The sequence below is a fragment of the Poecile atricapillus genome, chromosome 1, assembly GCF_030490865.1.
Source record: "Poecile atricapillus isolate bPoeAtr1 chromosome 1, bPoeAtr1.hap1, whole genome shotgun sequence".
Lineage (NCBI taxonomy): Eukaryota > Metazoa > Chordata > Aves > Passeriformes > Paridae > Poecile > Poecile atricapillus.
The window spans coordinates 34,377,848-34,399,228 of record NC_081249.1 but is presented as its reverse complement, the minus strand read 5'-3'; positions in this window follow the sequence as shown (position 1 = coordinate 34,399,228).

The window sequence follows — 21,381 nt, the reverse complement described above, 5'->3', positions numbered from 1 at the left end:
TGCATTTCATGGCACACCTAAAAGGTTTTGTAGAGAAGGAGTAAGGCCCACATCTAAGAAGAGAAGAGAGAGGATGTACAGTATTAAATCACATTTTAGCCGGCAGATACTGATGTTTAGGCAGCTTCCTCCAGAACAGCAGGGCTTCAAGTCTTTCCTTCATATCTTACAGTCCTCTGTATCTTACAGTCTTTGAATAGTCAGCATCTTGCAGCCTTTATTTTAGAAAGCTGAAGTTCATTTTGAATAGTATTAATGTTTAACTGAGTTACATTTATTTCAAACTGGAGTTTAGTGCAATCAGCAGCTGTAGACACAAATTAGGACTTATTCATATTGCATATACCAGTGTATTGTTTTTCTTTAGAAATTAGGCTTTTTTGGTTTTTTTTTAACAAGTTTAAAAACTACTTTTAGAACAATAGTCTAAAGTTTTCTAAACATACTGTCTTTTAAAATACATTTAATTTCAAATTTAAAATGCAATATACTAATCAATCAGACTTCAGAAAAAAAAAAAAAATCTTGAGTATTATGAGTTTCTCCATATCACTTATGTTACATGCTATTTGAAAGCAAATTTTGTAAAAAAATTAAGTGTTTGAAGTGTCTATTATCTGGGTAAGCAGATATAGTGTGATTATATGCTGAACTAGCTACAGTTATTCGCCTGCATATCAGTCAGTCACTAAATGGCTTTATCAGTTGTCTGATAAACCCTTGCCATTCTCATGCTTTCATTATGCAAACACTATAATTTATTGTGCAAATAGGAAATTGCATGTATCAGAAAATTTTTGTGATAAGTATTTCAATAAGTAATTTGATAAGTAATTCAATAAGTAATTGTGAAAGTATTTCAATTCAGTGCTTTAAAAACTTCATTTCCAGATCTTTTCAAGAATAGTAAATAATAATATTAATCGTTAAGTGTTAAAATCTTTGTCTAGGTGTTCCAGTTTGTTTTACAAGGAAAAATACAGAAATTTTCTGGCCAGTAAGTGGAACTTAATTAAAAAAAACTTAATTGAAAGGACAGTTCAGCCACATTCCCCAAGCTTTTTTTTTTTTATATTTCCACAGATTTGACTGTTCACTAACAAGATTAACATGCTAGCAAATGATTTCCCATAATCCTGAAAACAATTTTGACTTGTGTGCAAGTTTGGGAGGGGCTCTTTGTACATAGCACACTTCTGGAATTTTTTCTGAAAGGTAACCGTAAAAAGTTTCAATAGCACTGTAAGAATGCATTGAATTTTAAGCTAATTCAAGCTCTGTTAAATTTGATGAGCAGAAACTATCTCAGCTCAGGTCTTCTTACATGATATAAACTGGCATTATTGCATAAGAACCAAAGAAATTATAGTGAATTACAATAGACAAGAACCTTCTTCATTAAGGATTTTATGAATAAAGAGGAAAGCACAGAATGCATTGCTTAGCTGCTTGCTCTTCAACCCACATCATATGGTTGCCTGCAAAGCTAGCTATTATAATTAAATTATATTAAATATAATTAAACAATTTTTTCAGACAGACTTGTCTGTTTGAATTCAAAATATTTAATACATTTTCCTGAAATTTTACTGTGACAACTAAAGAGGAGAAAATTATGTTGAATTGTTCTGTTTAAGCAGCTTTCCTGAAATGTTACAACAATGTAAGTTTTTAGTACAGGCTATATCTTGTATTATGTTTTATATAGAGAAAAGGGTTTTTTTTTTTGTGCACGTATGAAACCACACATATATAACATATTAGAAATAAAACAAATAAAACACACACATATCTCAAATATTTATTTTAAAAATGTCCCCTGAGAAAATAAAACCTAGGCAATTATTGACATTCAAAACAAAATTCTCCCTACCACCCCTTAAAAAATAAAAAAGCCTTCCACTACTTAGAAACTCCACAAGAACATCTGCAGAGTGATGAAGCACACAATTTAAGGAACAGTAATGGTCTTCCCCCAAGTACTGATGATGATTCTACCTGTTGTGGTTTTAAACTAGTAACAAAAATTACTTATTTTTTTGCTGTGAGATATGGATTAAAATAAGAGTAAAACAGGCTTAAAACTTAAAAGGAATAAAGACAGTTTATTAACAAACTATTAGAATAAGAATACCAAAATAAACTTTCAGAAAACCCTTTTACTTCTCACTACTTGATTATTTCTTTGTACACATAACAACACAGAGACAAAAAAATTTTAGAATCTTGGTGGTCAAAAACAGTCTCAATTTCTAGAGTTTTCTCATCAGTCCCCGTAGAGAAACAGAAGTCTCTTTCTGCCAATCTATGGAGTTTCTAGAGTCCACTCCTCCCATCCCACTCTACTCCGAGGTGTGCATGGGTCAAATTGAGTCTAGGGATGCTATTTTTAAGGATAAGTTATTCAAAGGTAGAAATCTTCTTCATTTGTTTCTGAGCCTTCCTGGAAAACAGCCATCTCCTTGGCCCCTTTAAAGCTTTAAAATCTTCACTTCACTCGTAAGTTCCAGCAACTCACAGTATCACAACCACTCTCTTTTTTCTTTAAAGTTCACACTTTGAATACTTTATTCCTCCCATACTCTAGTCATGAATTAAAGGAGTCTTTAAACTACTAATGTTCATCTCCATAGCTGTAACAGAAAGACATTTCAGCAGCAAGCACTTCTTTCTCTCTCTTTCTTATTTAAACTTAACTCTTTTCTTCACTGTTCTTGATAGTTTATGATGTCTTATATGTTGATTGTCTTTTCTAAGAAAAAGGAGTAATCTGTTTGTTTATCTAGGTAGTAAAAGAATCAAAAGTTTTAAGAAAGCTGCAAAAGTTCATAGTGTCAGGTTTCAGTCCAGCAGCAGACCTTGAAAACTAAACTAAGCTGCCAGGCTCTACTTCCTTCTCCCCGCCTTTCGTCCCTCGCGGCCTTCATCGGCCGAGAGAGAGATGGGGGGGGAGTGGAGGAGGTTATTACAGAGCCTGTTACCTTCTCAAAGCCGGAAACCAAAAGAGAGCGAGAGAGCTTTGAGTGTACTTCTTAAGGGGGTGTTTCCAAGTTGAATTCACCTTTTTATGGTCAGAACGGCTGTCAATTCTTGGAAATGACTGATAATTGGTCAGGAGGAAAAACTCCCATCAGCCACCAGTAGCTTCAACTTCCCCTCTTTTTACTCTGTCTTAAAGGTGAAGCTACCCCATGACACTACCAAACATGGTAGAAGAAGACACAGACCAGATTAACCACGCTCATTGTTTGAGAGTATTGGAGGTTTCCCTAATCACCCCTTTCCATCTGCCATTTCCCACATTTTGTCATTGCTTTTTCTTCTGTCCCTTTTCCTCTCCCTTCCTGTTTCCCGGATGGTCACACATATATGCATTCCATCTCTCAAAGCAGACCTCTACAAATTAGCAAATTAAATTGCCAGGTAGGAAAAGGCCTGCTTATTTTCCCACAGTGAAAGCAAGGTTACACAGCAACTTTCACATCTTCCTTCTTATTTATTCAAAACTTGTCATGTTCTTCAAAGGCAAGAGTCCCTCAGATGCCACATCTTGTTCCCTCATTATATCCCAAAGGAAGGGAAAGGGTTCCTGTGGTAGTCCAGACTAATTGAACTGTATTTTCTCAGCAGTGGAACAAACCTACTGTATATTTCTCCCTTGTGCAATTTATGTGCTACTTATACCAGTACCAGGCCAATTTACATTGATAGATTGAACATCTATATTGTTTGCTTTGCTTTTCATGTCTGATTTTCAGTTAGAGGTAGAGTAGTAGGAAATTATGTTTTTGTTGAAAAAAGTAACAGAACTTACTGAAGCAAGCCTTGTAGCTTCTACTTTATTTTTCTTTTTTCAATTCCTTTTTTGTTTTTTTCAAGAGAGTTTTTAAATTTATTTGGAAACATGCTTTGCTCAACTATCACATGCATAATTTTGACGAGAAAATTTCTTTTGCAATAAACCTAGAATCTTCATAGAGTGTATTCAAAAAAAGCTTTCAAAACCTTGGGTTTTTTGGGGTTTTTTTTGGTAACTTACATTTTTACAGTCACTCAGCCATGCAAAACATAGTTTATTTTGCTTTTCACTATTTTCTGAAAACGATGCAAACTGCAAAGATAAAACTGGAGGGTAATGCTCATCAAATGCTTGAAAGACTGGACTATATAAAGTATTTTTTTTTAAAGTCACGGGGTCTAAACTTGTCAAAATACCAAGGGCAAGAAGTCAGCATTTCCTGTGGGAAAATAAGAAGTGACCCTAATTGACCTTTTGTCCCCGAATATCTAAGTACAGATCTATCATTGACTAATCTAGTGGCTGAAAGAGCAGTGTTGTGCAACAAGAGAAGAAACGCAGTAACTCCTCTCCTGGAAATTTCTTGTAACCCCTATGATTTGAGAGCTGGGCTAGCACCAGCTGCGTGGCTTGCTCCTGCCCCATTTCTTGCTGGAAACTGCTGGCAGAAGATTTTGTGGTTGGGAAATAGCAGCTGTACTGCACCCTGAGCAACACCAGGTCCCTGCATGCATCCACATTTGCCACATTGCAAGTGGGAGAGGAGCCCGAAGAAGTTACATCTCTTTGGGGTTCCTCTCTCCTTACTGGGGTGCATTGGGGCCAGGGGTGGAGGCAGAGGCAGAACCTCTCTTCCCTTCACACCCTGCAGCTCTGAAGGAATGCCCTCTCATAGGCTGCAGACAAAGGAGCCCTGTGTCCCTTCCCTAGTGAAATTACACAATTTCTTTTTTTTTTTTCAGATCAAAATCCCCTGGTTTAGTGATAGGTTTCATGTTTCCCTGCTCTTTGTCTGGGGCTTCTGATTTCCTGGTCTTAGAAGATAAATGTGAAAAAGAAACAGTATGTACCACATAAAAAAAATAAAAGATTTCTCCCTATATATATCTAGGCAGGCTAAAATTCTTGTCAGAGGATGGGCCAAATAATATCTTCACATTTCTGAAGTACTTGACATTGTAATTGTACTTAGCAAAAGAGAAAAAAGCATTGTCTTATGACTGTTTTATTACTTTTTCTTTCTCTCTGTTTTCTTTGTTATCAGTATGCTCTGGTATCACCCTTTTTTGATAAATGTTTTCCTGTTCTACCTTGGTCTACAAAAGTCTTCTGCTAAAATGTAGTATTTATCACTGTGTTCCTGGAAGGCTGTTAAAGGCAAGAGCATATTCAGTTTCAGATTTTTGATAAAAAAAGCTAGATGGATTGATAAATTGTAGGCAATAGGTTTTGCAGGCTCTACAGATAGAATGAGCTCCCTGCATTAACTCTCTGCATTGCTAGGAAATTTTATAAAAAAGAAGAAGCATTTCAGCCAACCCCCTTAAAGGATAAAATATCCCTAAAACAGTTAGGAAGTGACATTAGTGTATCTCTTAACTAAGGAGGAGGTTAAAGTCACTAATAGTAAAATGAAGAGGGACATGTTTTACCTTGCTGCTATATGAGGCACAAACAGCTCTGCTTTGTCCAGTGACTCTTTAAGTGTGATTAGATTTATGGAGAAAACATCTATTCTTGTTTTGGTGGGCATCTGCATCCCTTGGCTGTGAAGTATTATATTTTCTTACCCCTCTGAACCAGACAATTTGGAAAAGGGATTTTTCTTTTTCTATGAAAGAGCTGAACTTCAAAAGAAGGATGAGAACAACATAGACAAGTACACCATAGTTTTTAATGGGCATAAGAGGCCCTTCTTACTAAAAAGAGCAGTGAGAGCCTGACTTCTATATACCCTGTGAATTCTTTAAATATTGGGCAGGGAGAAGGAGAGGGGAAGCCCTGGTGAGATGAAGGAAAAATTTCAATTCTGCATGCACAACGAGGTCTATTTAAAGCTGTTCATTGTCAACAATAACAATAAATAATGCTTTCCACCTGAAATTCTTAAAGCATGGATTTTCAAGTATTCTACCTCAATTTAAATGCATTCATAGATGCAGTGGGAAACCACAGCCACTTACCAGGTAACACAGGCATTGCACAGAATCTCTCCAATATCCAAGAGAAATACAGACCAGCACAGCAGAACCAGGCATACTGGTCTTCTAAGCAAACAAGCATATTTCCAATGCATTGAATTATCACAGACCAGATGAAACTAATCAATACAGACAAAACTTCACCTCTACTTTACAGTAAATCTTGCCATGAGCAATGATGTTACCGTTAGAAAATGGATGTGTTTTGGGATTCCTCTCTCTTTAGGTTTGCAGCTTTCATTTCCATATGAAAGACTCTTCATCCAGAAGTTACGAAGTTGATTCAGGCTTACTGTGGGCCTGCTAATACCTGCTCCACTTTTGAGTGTGTTACCTTTGTGCACTGAGTTTGCCTGGGGTTTTTACATAATGAACAAGGAGAGAACACTCCAAACAGCTCAGCTTCAGGTTTGTGCATGAATCAATAGAAGAACAGAATACAGCAAAGCCACTGGAAACAGATGTTTTTGTTTCCTAACATATTCTGCACATGTTGTTCATAAAGAAACTAAAGCTGAGTTGGGGAGCTACTTGTGCAATTTTCCCCCCATTCATTCCAAAATATTTGAACTTCAGTACAAAGAAAGGCAGTAAACAAAGGGTCTAGCAGATGGTTGATGTTGGAGTTATCACTCATGGTATCTCAGTTCGTGCAAATGTCTCCTGTCTCTTGCATGCTATTTTGCAGAAACAGCAGGTGTTAGATCACAATCAACAGCACAAAGGATTTAAACACCCAGGTACTGGAGAAAATCTCCACAACAGAAGAGATTCAGGGGTTACCACGCCCCAGACTAGAACAGGTAGCACAAGTAGTATGCTATAGATTAAAAACAAGAGGTAAAAGAGGCAGTCAGAATAGAGTCTGTCTTTCTTCCTGAAAGTGAGTCTTTCCTCCCAATTTTGATTTCACAAGAACTGTGAATTTACTCTACATCTTAGGTTGAAATTAATTAAGTCAGAATTGTTTTCAACGTGAGCACCCTGGTTGAGGTGCTCTTTCTGCTGCTATGGCACTCAGTGGGAGGACTGTCCTCAGCAGCGAACTCAAGGGAATGAGGACAAACTGGGAGCATTTAAATGCCATAGCACTGACAAAGCTTGGACAATTGAATGATGGGCTTCAACAGCACAATTTTACCTCAAATGCTGTATATCAGCCTTTTATGGCACCTTTTGGTTTGATGTGAATAGGTGTTTAAAGAGACAATGCAAAATATTTTGCAGCACATCCATAAAATCTACTTCACTATTAGTGGGCTTGATTGTATGTCAAGGAGAACTTCGGCATTATTTCTCCATATTCTGCTTGGCAGTTGGCAGAATCTGGTATCTGTTGAGTGCAGAAAGAAAATCCAGTTGATGTTTGTTCTGTGGCAAGATATTTTGATGTAGTTCTTTGAAGCTGAGGAACCAAACAAACTGAAAGACAGAGAACCTAAGTAACCTTTTTTTCTACTGCTGATTATACAGCAACAGGGAAATTCATAGAAAAATTAAACTACCCCCTTAAGAAAAGGAAAAGCAATTCTACTGGAAAGACACTTGAAAGTCATGACTAGATGTCTTGGTAATATAAGGGTTTTTTGTGATTTTGTACTTCAAGTACATTAACTGCACCACAGAGTCAGAAAATTTAAAACCAGTGCATAACAGACACCCTCCATTAGCAGTTATAATCCCAATTTGATTCCAGATATTGTTTGAGAATGTTGTGTTTTAACCCCAGACAGCAACTAAGTATCATGCAGCTGCTCAGCAGTACTTACACCCCATACCCCTTGTTGAAGTGGGGAGGAGAATGCAAAAGAAAGGGTCAAGCCTGTAGTTTGAGGTGAAATAAAATTAGTAATTTATTTAAAATATGATGCTGATAGTAATAATAGTAGTAATAGTAATAATAGAAATAACAATAAACGAGTACAACAAAAAGAGAGGTAGGAATGAAACCCAAAAAAGGCAAGTGGTGCACAGTAGGGTTGCTCAGCACACACTGACCCATGCCCAGCCCAGCCCAGAACAGTGATCAGTCCCTATCAGTCAATTCCCCCCAGTTAATACACTGAGCATGGCATTCCAGGGTATGGTATATCCCTTTGACTAGTTCTGGTCATCTGTCCTGGCCATGCTTCATCCCAACTTCCTGTGCACCTGCTCACTGGCACAACATGGGGAACATAAAAGTCCTTGACTTAGGGTAAACAAGGTAAACACTTCTTAGAACAGCTAAAATGTTGGTGTATTTTCAACATTATTCTCATACTAAATCAAAAACACAGCACTGTATTAGCTTCTAGGGAGTAAAATAAGTCCATTGCAGTTGAAACCATGACCAAAAAAAGACAGTCATTCCTAGAGTTGAGCAGAGGGAAGGATCACCTACTTCTATGTGCTGGCAAAGCTCTGTCTAGTGCAGCCCAGGATGTCACTGGCCTTTTTTTTCCTGCAATGTGCATTGCTGGCTCATGATCAGCTTGCTCTGTACTAGCTTTGCCTTCCCTGCAAAGCTGCTTTCCAATGGTCATCCCCAAGCCTATGCTGCTCCCCAGGTACAGGACTTTGCATTTCTTTTTGCTGAACTTCGAGTTGCTATCATCACCCTGTTTCTCTAGCCTTTTAAGTTCACTGTCTAAAGGTACACAACTTATTTTGCACAGGAGACACTTCTACGTCAATGCCAAAGGCGTGGTTCATCCACTCTTTGATCAGCACTGGTGTTAGAAGTAGTACATTGTGGAGGGTGGTGGTTGATAACACTGCTGTAACAACAGCATAATAAATTATTGTTTATCATATGTAGTCAAGGAGTATTTAAGAGAAAACTTTTATAACAGAAACCATGCAAAGAATGCACAGAATTACAGACAACATCTACAGAGAGGAAAAACTGAACTAAAAAAGAAGCTAAAAAGGTGAGGAAAGAATAGCACACGTTGTAGTAAATTTAGCTCTCAAACAGTAGGCAACAAATCTTTTTGATGTCTTGATGTGATTTTGCTCTTATGGCTTTAAAAGAAACATGAGTTGAAGATGAAATACAAATGCTCTGACATCATTCACACATTCTGTTAGCATTTACATTGGTGTTTGCAGCTCAGTCTTTGAAGACACAAAAGAAATTTTGCAAAAAAAATCAGCCTGAGGGGCAAAATGATTTAGCAAATCTAATAAAAATAAGTCCTCTAGGACACAGATAAGCTATTGGACCACACACCAGTATAGAATGCATCTTACTAGGATCAGATGTGTTTCTGCTCTTGTAGTACTCTGACAATACAGTCAGCTGCCTCCGGGTATTTTGGAAAAATACCATGATCACAATGTCCTGTTTTATTTTGAACAGTTCAGTTTAATCCTTCAGCATACTGACTTTTAAGTGCAAGAAGGCTTAAAGGTTCTTATAGGCTAGATTAAGCATGCAGATCATACTGAGGAGGAGTGTTAGAGACCTGAAGACAATCTTGCTGGTCAGAAGAACTGACACAGAAAGTTACTGTGTTCAACAAAGATAAAGGATTTATTTGATTTCTGCAGATTTTTGCTTAAAAATCAATTAAATAAGTAACATGTATATCAAATATTCTTAAAATAGGATATTATGTTCTCTCTGGTTACATAATGAGAATATTTTGAAGCAGTCAGTATTTCTTCCAGCAAACCCTGTAAAATAACTCAAGATACTTTCATCAGAACAGGTGATTCTCCATGGTGGAACAATCCCACCAAGTACAATGAAATCTTCAGGGATAAAACTTTAATGCTGATTATGTTTACATTTATGTTTACAGTCCAGTGGGACATGTAGACAAGACTATTATCTTTCAATTTCTGCCTGGCAAAATACTATATATAAGTCATATAACATGTGAAAGGGTGTCAAAAGTCACCACAATGTTTTCTCTAGACAAATAATGAAAAAATAAGGCCAAAATAATCTTTCAGGTGTTCACAAATAAGAGAAAATGTGCTCTCAATTTTGTACAGCCTTACCTCTAACTTTTTAAAAGGAGAAAACTATGTTTGCATTGTTATTCCATATACAATATAGATGAGTATAGCACACTCCGGAAGACATTTTTTATTTCTGGCTCTCTAGTACTTATTTTCTTTTCCAAAGTGTCCAGTGGTCTCACTGAAATCATCATGATATCTGAAAATAGAATTATTAGTTTAAGAAATTGAAGCATATAAACTGAATTTCCACTGCCTATTCTAAGTTCAGATTAAAGCCTGAGTGCTACCATAACAGTATCCCATTAGTCTACTTGGAAGATTTTCTTCACCTTTTTTTTATATATACTGGTAATGGTAGAAGAGGATAGCAAATTTTTTTGTTTGATTCAGCATGATAATTCCTATATCCTTGTTTCCCTTTAACACTGATATTTGGAGAGTTTCAAATACCCCTGTGGACATGCATCTGTCTTAAAGGACCCCATACCACGAACAATGAGCTTTCTTGTTAATTTGAAACTGCCATAATTTGAACACAAGATAAAGAAATCTGATTGAGGGAAACTACAGAGAGGTTCATGGGGATTCTCTTACTGGTGAGTCCATACACAATCAGGGGTGAGATATAATTAGTGACAAAAGATAACAATTGTTACTTAGACCCTAATGCTTCCTCCCTGGAGAGATTTAGGGGTGGGCAAGTAGAGCAAGCCCAGCTTTTTTGCTAAGCCAATATAACTTTAGGTTGCAGAGTGAGGGCAGCTGTCACAGCCTCCCTTCACCACTTTCAGGGTTAGTGATGCCCTGTAGAGCATTGTTTCAGAACCCCTTTGCAGAGGGCTGCTGGCTGGGTGGTGGCCACAGCCGCTGTGGTTCATACCACCAGATACATCAGCTCTAGTACAGACATTACCTCAGAGCTAGACACCCTCCATTCTTGTCACAGTCAGTACAGAAAACCCACCACTTTCAGGGAACTCCTAATTTCACCCTAAAGAAAATATAAATAGTAGGCCAGTTGAATTATACCCCAAAGTCCTTCCACTCTCTGCTGATGTTAATATAGGCTCAGGACAATTAACTCAGATGTGAGCATGCATTTAAACAGAGTTGGGATGAGTTCTTCCTGAGGTTTCTTTTAGTGTAGTATCCTTTTTCAGTGATAGCTGGGTGTTTCCGTGGACATACACCCCACAGAATGAACAATTAAATTAAAAAAGAAGTTTCTTCCTTTAAGCTAGGTGAGAAGTGCATGTCAGATTGAGCATCAAGCTGCAAGTAGTTAAATGAAAGTATCTGAACGCAGAGATTGGATTCAATAGCACACATGTAGGTATCTGGCATCATCTAAGATGCTCAAAATATTTTCCTGTTCTCCAGCTGTCACACCAGACCTCACAGTTTTTCAGCAAAGAGGAAGTATTCTGTCTAATATCTAATGAAAATGTCAGTAACTGCCCATGAGCTACAGTAGGATGGGACTTTGGGTAGCAATTTCACCTTGATGTCCAGGAGCAATGTTCTAGACATTCTAGACATAAACAATGTGATATCCTCAGCAGTCTCTCCAAAAGCATATCAGAATGAAAACATGGCATCTGTCTTGCTGAGTTGACCAAGTGTTGGTTGTCTCATATCCAGTCCAGGAGACTGTAAAGGGATATCCCCATGGAAAGCAATATACCTGTAGGGAGCAGTCCACATCATCTGAGATACTCATTAGGTTGAATAACTTCTGGGGTTTCTTGTTTTCTTTCCATTGACTGGAGTGTAGCTAAAGCAGCCAGCTCCTGCCTGAATTTCCAAAAATTCAGCTGTTACTGGTTATTGTGATTTGCTTTTTACACAGGAGGGAATGAAACCTTACATACCCAGGTTAAATACTTACTGAAAATGGAAACTAATAAATATAAACAAAGAGGTTATCAAAGGCTTCTAAGGAATATGTACAATGAATGTCCATAGCCATTGCACAAATGTTTCAAAAAAGACATTCCCCTACACAACAGCTACTCATTAAAGCTCATTTGCCTACACTCATAGGCAAAATAGCAAAGAAATCATATGGAGATGTCAAATTGCCCCAGGTCTGTCACCAGGTTTGTCCATTAGAAACAAAACTTCTTTCCAGCGGTCACATGAAAGGAGTTCCCAAGTAATCACTGACACATAGCATGTTTTGCCTCCATTCCATCTTCAAAGAATACCCTGGTGGTCCATTCATAGGTATGAGGTCTCTTTCTTCTACCCTCACTTAAAAATCAGTCCTCCATCTTAACCAATAGTTTCCATGTGAATATGGGATTTGCTATGGGCAGTATTAGCACAAAAATAAAACAAGTTTTGATTTTCCAGTAAGATAATATGAGACCACACAGAAAATTGTCCCTATGAAATATTAAATGCAGATTCTTTTGATCTCAAGAAGTAAGATACTCAAATAATTTAATAAAATTCTCTGAAAAAAGAAAATAAATAATAGTAAATGGAAATGTACCAAGTATTAATATTTTTAATATGGGTAGAGATATTCCATATTTTACATGTGTTCTTTTGAGACAGCTTTTCTGATCTGACTTATTAAAAATATTTTTATCTGAATAACTTATCCTTTCAAAGCTTTTATAACCATTTAGAAAACTTTAAAAGCTGAATATCTTCAGATATTCAGATAGACTTTTAGGAGTCTATCTCTATATATGGCCATCTAAAACTAGGTCCATGATATCAGAACTGGAATATCATTCAAGTTTCTTAAAAGCATTGCTGGCCAAAACTAAGATCATTAATTCTATAAAATCTCACTTGTGTGACAGAACTCAGTCTCACAGAAGCATAGCATGGTTATAAGTGAAATATTCATATGTTAATTATATGATTTCACTTAGTCTATCGTGTTGCTACATAGTTTGTTATGATGAGGACATGGAGCATTTTGGCAAACAGAGTTTTAAACACAGAAATCTAGAGCATGCCATCAGTGGACACGTCTTCACCGAGCGGTCACTTAAGCAAAAATCTGTCACTGATATTACTACATGATTCGTGGCAACAATGCAAAATACAATTGAAAATGTTTTTTTAGTTTCTAATGGGGGGATCTGGTAATATTCAGAATGGGTTTATGGTGCAGGAAGCTTACAACATAAATGATGTTAGCTAAAATTCTTATCGCTACAGAATTTGGAACTCAATAGATGATTAAAGCTATAGAGCTGAAAAAATTCATGAACAGCTAATGAAAGGTTTTGCTACTTTTATGCTTTTTCGTTTCAGGGTTCTAGTAACAGAGTTTATTCTCTTGTTCTTGTATCATTCCTGTGTAAATGGTGTAGCTGCTTCTGAGAATGATGCTGCATAAAATATACTTTAGATCACATTACCAAAAAATAAAGGAAAAGAGAAAATTCTGTCTTGGACATGTTCTGGATCCTACAAAATTTGGTATGAACTCATATAAGGACTGTGCTTTGTACTATGGAAATTTGCCTAAATCTGGCCAATTATAAATTTGTGGAAAAACATACACTTCCTATCTTTCTGAAACCTCATATACACTTTGAAATGTCTTGCCAGTCTCACAATTAAATGAGATGCTGATTGATCACAGAACCATAGGACCACTTAGCTGGAAAAGACCTCAAAAATCACCTGGTCCAGCACTAACCCAGTAGTACCAAGTCTTCCATTAAACCATGTTTCCAAGTGCCACATCTGCACATTTTTTGGACACTTTTAGGGATGATGATTCCACCACTTTCCTGGGTAGCCTACTCCCATGTCTGACCACCCTGACAGTGAAGAAATTTTCCTTAATACCCAATATAAACGTTCTCTGGTCTAACTTGAGGCCATTTCCTCTCGTCTTTGATGGACAGAGAACACTTCCCGTGCTCCATATCCTTTAGCCAGCCATATAGAACATGGGCATAGCAAAAGGTGAGTGCCACAGATTTCCTACTGCTCTCCAATATATCTACACCTCTTAACAAATCTGCCAGTGTAAAATCAACGGCTTTTGAATCTCACTATTTCTGCTGTGTTGTGAGGCGCCAAAGTCACTGGGCAAATGTGTTCCTCCACTCCCCTCTAGTGGGAGGTCCACACAGCAAGTGTTTCCTCTCTCTCCTGCTTTCCACCATACTTTGAAGAATAAAGCGTTGCTCTGCACTCCCCACAGCCTCAGCTCCGCTTCAATGGTTTTGCTTTTGCGGGGACACATGAACACATCTTCAACTTACCACATTTTTTTACTGCATTCTCCGTGTTCAAATTAATTGGTTCTAAGCCACAAGGCTACATTGAAAGAATCTTTAAACTGCAAAATTGCCCAGCAGTCCAACATTACGAAGTGTTCACATAAAGTTTAATTCATCACTATATGAATATGTGTTTTGCCTAAGGATTGAAATTAATGATCATAAGACTCCCACTTCATTAAAAATATAGGATGAACAGTGCTTGGACATGAATCAGTTTTATGTCATGACTGAAGATCATTTGATGCTTTGGAGACAGGCACTGCATGAGGCAGATGAACAAAAGACATTGTGATAAAAGCCACTGAATGCTCCTAGAAAACCAGTTGCATCCTGTCTTTGACAGATTTCCTTTAAAATAATATAAATTCTATATTCTCACATCTTGGACTTACAACTTATGATTTTGAATTTATTATTTTTTTAAGAAATGCTGAGCTTTTGCAGCAGCCACTAAGATAAATAGGAGCACTACCCTGAACATACATGCTGCTACACAGTCTGAGAAATCAGACCTCGGGCATCTCGAATTAACACCCTAAATTAGCTGGCACTTTTCACAATTCCCTATCTATAAAATGGGGAGAAAAATACCACAGGGACATTATGAAGATAAATTCATTAATTTCTGTTAATAAGCAGGATACTATGAAAAAAAAAACACCAGGGAAAAGCCCATTAGGAAATGAATAATTATGTATTCAGTGCAAGGTTTGGATGGTGTGTAGAAAATTAGGCATGGGGACATATATTAAGTGATGAGAAGAAAAAGGAATACTCCGTGGCTGATCATTCTGGGAAAAGTCTGCCTTGTGCACTGAGTGAAGCAGGACCCCTGTGAGTGGACATGACTGTGCAATTAATGACTGCATTAACACAGGCCACTGTAATTTTCTTCCTCCTCTCTTTGTGACTTTGTAAAATTTCTTTACTAAATTGATGGGATGATAAGCATGTATTTAGAATATTAAATAAATTGCCTAATGTTACAGATGGGAAATTTGGATCTCCCAGATTAAGAAATTCTAGGATTTCCCTGATTTTTTTATTGAGTTTAACCTGCTAAATCTGTGGGAGAACCAGAAAGAATACCACTTTGGGTATCACTGAAAATGCAAGGATGACCTTGCATGAACATTAATCCTTTTGCAGCAGTATTGTTTGTTTTGTGAGTGAAATAAAGTGCAGGTCATCCTATATATGACAGGAGTAAAAGAAAATCTCCATATTCCTCAGAAGCTGAGTAAGTGAGAAGAGCTGGCACACAGAAAGTGCTGCTGAAGGCACTGAGCATACTCTGTGGAAAACAAAGGTGAAAAAGTCTTTGGAGTTTGTACAAGCCTTTTTTTTTCAGAAGAATATGTATGTGGTTACTCAGAAATTAGAAGTGCCAACCTCTTAAAAAGTTCTGAAAGGGTGATTTCCAGAGTTTAAGCATATATTATTTTCTTATTTTCCCAAGGAAAATAATAATTTTTTCTTATGTATTATGACATTTTTTTTAGAATTTCTAGTCATTTTTCACAGACTAGGAGTGTTCTATAGAAAATAGTTCTATTTTCCTTTCAAATCCTTGAAAATAGTTTTTACATCAATTCTAGCATTGAAGTATCTCCCCAAGTTTCTGACAGAAGTGGGAGTGAAAGCCTGGGCAGCAGACAGAGAAGGAAAAAGTTAACAATGTTTAAAGTGACTGAAAGCACCTTCTGTGGGGAAGTACAAATCTGAAATTGTGTTACTGCCAGAGACACCTGCAAAAAAACATCACAGAACCTTTCAGACAAGCATAATGAACATCAAAGGGATCTGAGGTCTTCCCAATAAATATGACTATTCTGTCAGCATCTCAGTAGCTGATTGTTTTGCCATTTACCTTCTGATGACCTCCCTCTACTAGGTTAACTTATTTTAAACATCTGCCTTCAAGCTGTCAGACAAGTTAGTTCAAAGCTCACCTTAGTCAGTAAAAAGAAATTGAAATTGATTTCACTGCAGAGTATCTGTTGGCACTGATCTTCTCATCCACAGGGGCTGAAGGACTCCATCAGCTGTTCCTGCATCAGCTGCAGTTACTGGGTGGTGGCTGGCCTGCAGCAGTAGGAAGCGACAAGACAAAGATTAGATCCTCTTGACTTCTTCTGAATAAGGGTTAGATTAGGTTTTGAGACAAACTGTAATATTTCTCAGCTGAATAAAAATTTTAAGTAAAAGAGAGTATAAAAGAGAGTCCTAACACAGATGGGCTCACAGTAGATTTTCAGCCCTAAATGCAGTGAGGACAAATTTGCCAATCTTAGTAAGTATTTGGACACGAGCAAATTACCTCCTGGATGTAAGGGAAGTCCTTTAAGTGAATGGAGCTGGTGAAGCACTTCTGAGAGCCCTCCTTGAGAGAAGGGCTCACATGCTTAGGTGCCTGAAGCAAACAGGAAATCAATTTGTTAAAATGTTCCAGGTATATATGCTCTTCTGGAATTGTTCATATCTAAATTTCTCATGGTGCTGAAAATGCAACCATTTCTTTGCTAACCTAATATACTTCCTTCTAGAAAAATTTTTTAGCATATTTTTACTTTTTCTTGAGAGGAAATGAATATACTTTTATCTACAAATGAATGTGTGTGTGAATATATGTTTGAATATGTGTGTGTATACACAGTGTATATAAAAAGCTTAATTTCACCTAGTAACTTACTAGTCATCAAGCTTTATAAAGATAATGCCATAGATGTCGAAGCCTGGCCTTTACTAGTATAATAGTAGCCAAGTGCCTCTGGAAATTTGGACAGCACTAGACTTCATCATAATATATTCGAGACTACATAAGCCTGACAAGGTCCAGTTTTATCTAAAATGTGGAAAGGCTGCAACATGGAATTATAGAAATGCTGATTTTCCAACATAAAATGAACATTTTTGCATTGAGTCTCCTGATTAAGCATATCTGCACCAAAGCAAATTGGCAAGAAATATGCAGAGGAAGACATTTTATTTTTAAATCTATTTCTGTTATTGCTTTATATTTGATAAAATAGGGACTTCTGCTTTATGTGAGGCTTCACCCTGTAAAGAAGTCCATGTAGAAATTCTCAGCTGAGTGGATTAGTTCCCTTGAAAGATCTACATTTCTAATGTGCCATGGTGTAAGTCATTGCTTTTTCTTTGTCAGGAGGCTCAATAGTGATGGTCATTGGTGCTTGGTCCTACAATGTTAATTCAGCAGAAAGAAATATGACAAAACTTTTGCTCTGTACAAGGCCACATAATTAGCTGAACTGCTCATTGAGTGTAACCAAGTCACAGGAACAGGCTAAAACCAATGTCTGTGATGAATGATATGACAAAAGAATCTAACTAAATCAGGAGTTGGTTCAGGAAAAATTAGGCTCCAGCACTGTTAACGTTTATTAGGCTCAGATTGGCATCTCCAATCTCAGTAACAATCATTACTGTCAAGGAAGAAAGGAAGGGGGATGAAATTAGGTTCTGTTACTTTGGGATGAGAGAATTGAGTTAGCAATCCTAATGGAAACAGTTGCCAGGATAAGAACCCAAATTTGGTGGGGGAAGAGCCAGGAGATGCTTGAGTCCCTGCCATACTTACAAACATTCTCTCTGCCTCGGAAAGATCAGCTAGTACACTAGTACTAGGCACTAGTACACATGTAGAAACAATCAGTGTTCCTAGAGCACCATGACACATATTGAATTCGAATAGTCATGGTGAGGGATGAGAAAATGACACCCACAATGCATGTGTGAAGCAGAGGTGGCCTTTCAGCACTCCCTGTTCTTGTCTTACACAGCGCTTGGAGTGTTAGACTCATTCCAAAAGAACCACTGCAAGTGAGGTGTGCCATCTAGGAGAGGTGTATTGGTACCTACTGCAGAGGAAAAATGGGGCATTGATGTTCTAATGGCCAACCAGGACCATAAGTGTGATTGATGTAAATTTTCCTATCAGTCCCTCTAACTGTTCAGATTGGCCCTTTTGGATCTCTCTTTCACTATTGTCATTTTCTGTTCAATTGATACCAGCTGAAGCTTGGTTGGCTACTCTTTTTATTCTAGGGCTGTTTCTAGGTGCTCTGAACATTGTGTGGTTGCTTGGAGATAATTTTTTATTTTCTCCAAGAACTGTCTCATGATTATATTTCAACTCTGAATATTGATAGTCATCAAGCACTGCATTTATTCTTTAAATAATGCAGTAGAGGTGATTTTAATGACTTCTATATGTTTCTGAAGAGGGTAGAAATAAAGAATTCCTTGATGGGGTATTAATGAAGTTAAAATTTCAGGAATTGTATTCTAATAGCAAAATGTTAATAGTGAATTAATAGTGTTATTCTCAAAAGTATGAAATGAGCAAAAAAGAGAACACCATATTACAGGCATTGATTCTCAAACTAAACCAGAAGACACAAAAATTCAGAAAATACCTATTTTCTCAAAATTAATATTAGTCCCATAATCACCCTTTATCCTCCTGCATGTCATTTGGTCTTTTACATTTCTCTTCCAGATTTTGGGAATAAAAGTTGCCTTTTGAGCTTCCTTGGAGAAGCAACATGAGGCATTTGGAAAATTTTCTCATCTGAGTGGGTGATTGGTCACTAGTCATAGAACCAAGCCTGCCAGAGTTTGGGGAGGGTACAGACTGTGCTCTTAAGTTACATGGTTTAGTTGTAGTTAATCCTGTGAGGAGCAGAGAGTTGAACTTGATGACTCTTATGGATCCCTTCCAGCTTCAGATATTCTATGACAGCATGCTTCTTATAAATATCCATGAATTCCACACGGATATAATGAATATATTGTCTCTTTCCAGCACAGACAATTTCCAAAGCTCATTTGTTTTGCAGCTATGGATTCTGACACATCTTGCTTGGAAAGGAAAAAAAAAATTTTCTTAGACCATCAACTTTCTCACTTGTATTTCAAATTGTAAAATTTCATTATCATGTTTCTCTTCAGGTTCCTAATAAGTAATGCACTTTTGCAGAAAGTCTCTGTTTTTATTTTTATAGCTGCTGAAGCAGGTATAAAACAAGACGACCTCTTCCCCCAGCCTCTAACTTTGAAAATTTGATATCCACAGAGTTATTCAAATAGTACACTGTCTCTTTTGAACCATATGCTAATGTCTTACTATCTCTAATTAAAATGATTGCCAAATCAGGCATTTTCTCTGAAGCCCTCTTGTTACAGATCTGCCTGTCCTTTGTCACATTTTTTGAAATGTTTTTACTGTATCTTAAATTTTGTTCCATTTTACTAATTTGCAGGATGTCAAGTTTCTTCTCACTTTCAGTAATTTGGTGTAGTTGTTGAACTTTCTAAATTTATTCTAATCCCATGATTTTGACAGATATTGTTTCTTAGTTCTTATTCTCTTTTGTAAAGATGGAAAACTTCAGTAACAAAGACATCTCTCATTACAGCTTGCCAGCAACACACATCATTTTAAAATCTATTTCATCTTTAGTATTTCTTTTTGGAAATTTCAAGAAGCACCTGTATCATTCTTGTACTTTTATGAGGTCACAGGATATAATTCTGCTCAGACTTTGTTTGTAGTGTTTGCTTTTTGATTACCAGCATATTAACTCCAATTGTAAGTGATGATGACAGCTGATTGTTGAGAAGAACTTGGGAGGGAAGATATCCATATATTCTGTATTGTGGCAGTGAATGGTATATGTGAGTTCTAATTTCAAAGTTACTAATTTTCCAAATACTGTTATTTTTTCTAACAATTTACAATTTGTGTCACTTCCTTTGTCCAGTTCTCTACTCCCTTGATCTACAAGGGCAGTTTATGGCATTTCAGCAGTCCCTTGCTCTCTGAATTTATTAAGATACCTTAAAAACAATAAAAAGAAAATAACTAATTTTGCCTACAGGCTCATAGGAAAATTATTACTTTTCATTCCTCTTTTAATCTGCCTCTTTGTTCTTCCAACTATGTCCTAAAACCAAAGTGACTTCTAGCTAATAAAGTGACTTTTATTTTCTCAGTTACTTCTTTTACAGAACAATATGCTGTGTGTTTATATTGTTCCTAGCTTTTTTTTTTTTTTTTTTTTTATCCCCAGCTTACAAATGGGTTTGGTTTACAGTCTATTACACAGTATATCTACCTGTATTGCCTGTAAAACCTTATTTTTCTTGATAGGGCTATTTGGACCTTTAACTTTTATAGATGTAATTTTTATTGACTCAAAAGTCCACAGTTTATCAGTGCATATTCTCTTAAACTTTTTGTCTTAACAGTGTAAGTCCAACCCTGTCAGACTAAGACCTGCCAATATAGTATCAAGCTGTAATATTGAATATCTAGTTTAAAACCGACTTTCACTTTTTTACAGTAAAAATACATTTTCTGGTCATTTCTTAGTCTCCCAGTATATATGGATTTCTATTTTTATCTTCTTGCATCACTGTATAAAAACTAAACTTTTACTAGTAGTAAAAAAACTACTAGTAGTTTTATAAAACTACCTCTAAAAACTAACTTTTTTAACCACGGTCCCAAACAGATAAATATTTCTTCTCACACAACTCCTCAGCCTCTGCTGCTTCCTTATTTCAAATGCCCATCTGTGTGGATCCCCAGATAATCCTTTCCACAAACCAATTTTTTTTACCTCTAACCATGGAAACTCACCCCCACCCTGGAATGGTGAAGAACAACCATCCTCTCTTCATCTCCCAGATGAAGTCTCACCTGGAGGGTCTCATTCTCTCACCTGGGTGAAGAAGCAGTATTGCACAAAGACACTGGTGTTTGGGCAGAACTGGGAGGGTATTTCTCCTTGTTGTAGGCCATCCTCCTTCTCATTTCCTGTGTTAATCTATTTATATGCCTCTATTTTTTATTCTTGAGTTTAGAATGGTGCTTTACAACACGCGTGTTTCTTCATATATCTGTGTTGCTGTTTAGGAATTATTTTCTCCCATTTCATGTTCCCACTGAAACCACACACTGCTCGCTCACTTCCCCCTCCCCTCCCCTCTGGCAAGAGCTGGAGAGGAGAATTGGGGGCACAAAAGGTGGAAACAATGGGTTGAAATAAGACCAATTTACTGGAAACAGCAATGAGGTAAGAAAATGAACAGTAACAGCAACAATATTAATGAGAAAAGTGTATAAGAGAGAAGTGAG